This window comes from Protobothrops mucrosquamatus, unplaced genomic scaffold (genome assembly GCF_001527695.2).
Source record: "Protobothrops mucrosquamatus isolate PMUCROS unplaced genomic scaffold, P.Mucros_1.0 scaffold275, whole genome shotgun sequence".
Taxonomy (NCBI): domain Eukaryota; kingdom Metazoa; phylum Chordata; class Lepidosauria; order Squamata; family Viperidae; genus Protobothrops; species Protobothrops mucrosquamatus.
In genome coordinates, this window is record NW_015386619.1 from 1,699,922 (window position 1) to 1,706,162 (window position 6,241).

Genomic DNA, 6,241 nt, shown 5'->3' on the forward strand with positions numbered 1-6,241 from the left:
CTCACACACACACACACACACACACACACACACACACACACACACACACACTTCCTGCTTTCTCCTCCTTCTCACCCTTTCTCTCCAGCAGCCACAGAGGCTCACATGTTGCTGGTTACCAGTAGTTCCAGGCTGCAGGTCTGCCTCTGGCATGAGTGCTGCGTTCCACTCTCCAGCTCTACCACATGGTGGAGAGGGCAACCAGGAGCCGGCATATGCTTGGCTTGTGCCATCACGTGCTCCCATCTCCCCGCCTTTCACCCCACAGGTCAGGTGTGCCCTGGGGCACTAGGATTACAGAACTCCATGGCCTGAATGAGGAGAGGCATGGCCCAGAAAAGCAGAACTGGCCGAGAAGAGGAGAGGCCTGGCAAAGCGAGGAGTGGCAGGGCATGACAGGGTGAGGCCGGGGCGAGGCAAATGAGCTGCAGCTGCTGCTGCATACCACCAGCCCCAGAGAGCTCACCATTTCCTGTGTGTGTGCCAGGGGGGACCCAGCTGGGTTTGGGTAGGCCAGGGCTGGAGCAGCAGGAGCCGGTCCCTTGCCATTTCTGGGGCAACCCCGCAGACCAAATCTGGGCTCTTTCCAGGCCGTATCCAGCCCAGAGCCTTGTGTTTAACATGTCTGAGCTACAATAAAATAAATATATAAGTCTTTTGATCAGATCAGTTTTAATTCATCATTAAAGGGCAATGTTATTTCATCACTGAAATGTGCTGTTATCTTTTAATTCAAAATGCTTCCTTGTTAACCAAACCATCAGAAAAGAATTCAACACACATTCAATAATATGCAATAGTAGCTTAGTTGTATTTATTAATATACTAAAGAGATTATATAATCAGGTCTTATAGGGTGACATACAGAAAAACCAAGGTAATAAATTAGTGTGCATGTTAGGATATTTTAAGATGAAATGGCTAGTCAGCATTTTAAAAGACCCTAAGGGAACAAAATGCCTTTGTGTATGTAAAAAATGTAAAATTTAACCATACAAGTCAAAAGCCTACAGTAAACTAATGAGAAATGGACACATTATGCTATGCATATTTATAATTACTGTAGCTGCCCCCATTCTGATATCTGCTCTTGTGGGACAGGTCTAACAATAGTTGAGAAAAAAAATTTTTCTCTTTAATTGGCAGCCTCCTCTATCCATTGGACATCAGATTATTATTCCACTCTGGATTATCCTTTTAACACATCACATGAAAATGTTTGCAACCGAGATGTTTGTAAATACAGTACAGAAGAATGTTGTATTTTACAGCTTAACAAATTTAACCAGCAAAATTCTAATACTATTCATTTACTCACCGTAAAAAAGAACAAGATTTAATGTACTTGAGCAAATAAAATTTACAAGCGTAACCAGTTGGATGACTCTTGGAAAAGGTAGAACAGTAAGTATGCCAGGTTTATGTCCTTCCCTGTTAGTACAATTGGCCCATATATATGTTCAAGATGTCCAGGACCTGCACAAATGCTAAGGGAGATTGCAATCAACCTAGGACATTTTCTTGATTTTGTTGGTTAGATGATATACATATTGGGACAAAGAAAGTGTGTGTGTGTGTGTGTATGTCTACTATAATTCCATAATTTTGAGTAACATTATTGATAGGAAGCTAAGAAGGAAAGGAGATTCACTAAATTTTTAAATGGCATCAAATTATTTACAACACTTAGATACATGTATGTTCATAAACCTCTATTTCAAAAGGTGCACTGGTTGACATTTTGCTTATAAGTGCAACTCAAGGTGCTGATTGTTACCTATAAAAGCCTGCATGGCATAGGAACTGGTTACTTGAGGGACCACCTATCTCCCATTAAATCTCCCTAGCTGATTCAGTCCTGAGGGTTCATGCACTCTGGGTTCCTTTGATTAAATTATGTTATTTATTAAATCCTTTCAATCTCTTCTTAAAACACTCCAGCAGTCTTTTACTATTTTACCAGACAAACAACAATACAAATATAGTAATTACTCTATGAAAAGAATTGGAGAGACACTTCAGTCTGTAATGTCAAAACTACCTCATGGGGCTCCTTGAAAGAAGAAATTGGAGGAAAATGCTGGTATACTAGATGTTTTGAGGTAGCAGAGAGACAGTGAACTTTAATGAATCCAAAAGCATACTTCTGTAGCATTTTCAAAGTACACAGCCTTTAATGTAAATTAGCTTTTACAGGAAAAGTAAATAAGAAACCAATGAATCTTTTCTTCTTTCCATTTATGTTATACCTCTTTAGATTGTCAGCCTGAGGATAAAGACAGTCTACTTTTTTGCTGATCAGGAGGACATTGTTGAAAGAAAAATCATCAGGTCCAATTTCAAAATGGAGGCTAAGATACTAGAAATAAAAATGGAGGCTGCTTAGAAAGAAGGTTCCAGTTTATTGATGAGCAGAACCTGCAACAGCATGCAGCTGACCAAAATGGAGTTGAGAGTGGATGAGTTTTTATACCTTCTTGATTCCTATGGGGTCATGTAGGGGTGTTGTTCCTAAAACTGGGTCTTAGCTTGGTGTCGAAGCCAATTGACCACCAAACACAAGATGTGGAAAACAAAAAGACTTTTATTTTGACACCAAAGCTACCGAGGCCCCGTTTACAGTTTTACAGCAGTTTATATAATCAAAGGTGATTTTCATACAGCCCTCTGCCCACCCAACACATCCTTTTTCCCTCCCCCTGATAATACATGCATAACATATAATATTGATTGGTTACCTGGATTCTTCTTCTTCTTGTGCCATATCCGTTATCGGATGTTGGAGATCATGTTGGCGATCCTGTTTTTATCAGCAGCCACACGAAAAAGTGCTGCTGAGTTTTGTCCAAACCAGTCCCTTAGATTTTGAAGCCACAATGTTCTTCTTCTGCCTGGACTTCTTTTGCCTTCAATCTTTCCCTGGAGAATTAAATGGAGTATGCCATATTTTTCTGGGTGTCACATCACATGTCCGAAATATTCTAATTTTCAATTTTTAATTGTTTTGATGATTTTCCTTGGCTTTCCCAGGCGGCTTATCACCTCCTCATTTCTGATCTTGTCAACCCAGCTTATACGTAACAGCCACCTGTAAATCCACATTTCAAATGCTTCTAGTCTCTTCAGGGGGCCTTCTCTCAGAGACCACCTCTCTACTCCATAGAGCAGGATAGAAAAAATATAGCATCTGACAAGCCTGATTTTCAGTCTTAGGCTTATGTTGTGACTGCAGAAGACCTTTTTCATTTTGAAGAATGCTGTTCGAGTTTCCCTATCCTTGTCTTTACTTTAGTGGTCATGTCCCAGCTTTCATGTAAATTAGAACTGAGGTGCGTGATTCTTTCAACTTTTTCTAGTGGTATTCCTTCTGAATTTATTGGTGGTAAATTAACGGGTTGTTTGCTGATGACCATGATCTTGGTTTTTGAGGTGTTAAGCTTCAAGCCATATTTTTCAGATATTTCTGTGACTCTGTTGATGAGGAGCTGAAGGTCTTCATGCTTACTGGCAAGCAGAACTGTATCATCAGCATATCTTAAGTTGTTGATCCAAACACCGTTTACTTTGATGCCAGCATCGATGTCCTCCAGTGCCTCATTGAACATTGACTCAGAGTAGATATTGAACAACAGTGGAGACAGAATACATCCCTGTCTGACCCCTCTTCTTATTTCTGCATCAGCTGAGTATTTTTGGCCTAGTCTCACATTTGCTGCCTGGATTGCAGCCCCCTAAAGCTTCTAGTTTCCTGTGCCAGCTATGTGGTTGTTACCATTTCTTGTAAATGAAGCGCAGCATCGTGTGAATCTGTCTCGCTTCATTGTCCCTGCACACCTCATCCCCCGCAGCCCCCCTAACATGTCAACTGTTAGCAAACTTGTCTGCAAAACCCTCAGTGAGCAGAAAGGAAAAAAAGCTGTTAAAGAAAAAGTTGTTTAAGAGTTTAAGTGTAAATGTTTCTTCTTAGAATTCATCTTCCTCACTCCCATGTCCATCACAACCACACAGTGGGCCTTATCTCCATATATGACCCTTGCTCTGATCCCTAGGGCCTCATCTGCATGTATATTCTTTCATCTGATCCTTCAAGGGTCATGGCTGGCTCTATAGGCAAAAGGGAAAATGCAAATCCTAGGTGTTTGAGCTAATCTTGTCAACGTTTGGCTTGCCTAATTGTGTTGCTTATCTGGAGTCTCTGATTGCTCTTTGCTTATAAATAGACTGCCCCAGTCTTTCTGAATGGATTACCAAATCTGCAATTCTAAAAGGTGGCCTCCTCAGTTTCTGCTTGGGGGAAACTGGAGCTAGTTTTCTGCATCCATTAAGATTTTTCTCCATTATTCCTTTGGGGAAATATAATATTCTGCCTTTTTTAATGTCCTCCCAAATATTTCTTTCCCTAGAAGGGTGAGTGAGTGCTGACTTTCTACAACATGAAGTATGTATAAATCCTTTAAATAACAGGAATTATTTTGTATAATAGAATAGAAACTTTATTGATTTAGTCAAATGACCATGTCAAAAGTATAAAAACTGGTGCAAATATACAAAGGAACTCAAAGAAAACAGATATGTTCATAATAAGTCATCACCCCTTCAGTTAACTCCAATCTGCTCTAGATACTGTCATTTTTGAAATGACCTTTGATATAAAGAGTGCAGCCTTGCTAGTGATATGCAGGTTCATTCCCTGCAAAAAAGTAAGACAGTCCTAGGTGCCCCAGTATTTTTTTAAATAAGAGTCTAAGAAAACAGTCCTTTCTGCAGAACACAGTTTGCAGTAAAAGAGAACATGGGCAATGTCTTCAATAGCTGGTGTGCCACAGGTCTTTCTTGAACTCCATGAATCCTCCCATATCTTACCTTAGAATCTAAAGGATTTAAATGGAGTTCTAGTAAAAGTCTCCAATATGAGTTTAGATTAGAACATAGAAGAGAGTTGGAAGGGACTTTCGAGGTCTTCTAGTGTTGCTAAACTGTTCAAGGCAGTGATTCATTCAAAATATTGACAATTTTCTTCTGACCCTACAGTCCATTTGGTAGAACTGTGGCCTGAGACAAAAACAAAGCATTAGTGTATTATGGATCAGAAATAGTCATTAATTGTATACTGCAGCTTCAACCCCTTTCCTTCTGTTAAAATTGCCAGAGATTGTCTTCTTTCTGGTTGCTCTTCTGTTGAAAATCCCCAGTTAAGCCAAAATGTATCACAGGTGATTGCAGATGGTTTTTATTGTTATTACAAACCTTTTGGGGATGTATTCCCATTAAATCAATCAGAGGTTTGGCTGCATGTACATGCTGTTAACAGTGTCTGTTATAAATTCCTTAATTTTCTCAATATTTCTTGCTCACAACTTGGCAATGTTCTAAAAGAATGAATCAGCTGTGCTTTTGGATCTTCATCTGTCTGTCAACACTTGTCTTTAGATAATTATCTGAATTCCTTTTTGTCAGGCCAAACTCTCAAAACTATCTGGTTGGGCAGCTTATTATTCCTAGAGCCTAGGAGATATTCAACTTCCATCGATAGATAAAAAAGAGAGCATATTTTATTATTATGAAACACATATAATGGGAATATTTGAATTGTACCAAGAAAATGTTTTATTTAAAACAGCATACCACGGATTGTAGAAGATTTAAATGTCAGTAAAATATTTTTACTTTCCCTTTCAGTGGTTAGCCATTCTGCTGCTTGTAGGCCTGATTAGATGGGGTTGACTTAATGATAAAAAAATATCACTTTTGGTATCAGAACAATTCAATAGCTCTATTAAAATAAATATGTAGGGTGACCTGATTTGAGTCTCCTCTTCTTCTGGTATTAGAATTCAAAAGTTCAAAAAACTCTTTTGCTATTAAATGCAGATTGCCCTTTCTTTCTGACTTAGCTTGTGCCATCATAAGTGCCATTGGTATTCTAAATGTTGCTGAATAAAAGCCTCAAAAGATTTTTTAAAGAAATCCACATAGTTGTTTATTGTTGTTAAGCAGTCAAATATAGAGTACAGTCTGTGCAGTTAAGATACATTGTCTTGCTGGGTAAGAAATGTCAAGTTCACTCAAGCACAGAATTTAAGGGAAAATTTTTATAAAATGTTTTATAGATGGCATTTGGACCCTCAAAAATTGTCTTGCATGTATCCGAATTTGCAACCAAAATGTTGGAGATGTGGTAGTATGGATGCTACTTATTATCATATTTGGTGGACATGTAGGGATGTTAAAGCCTTTTGGA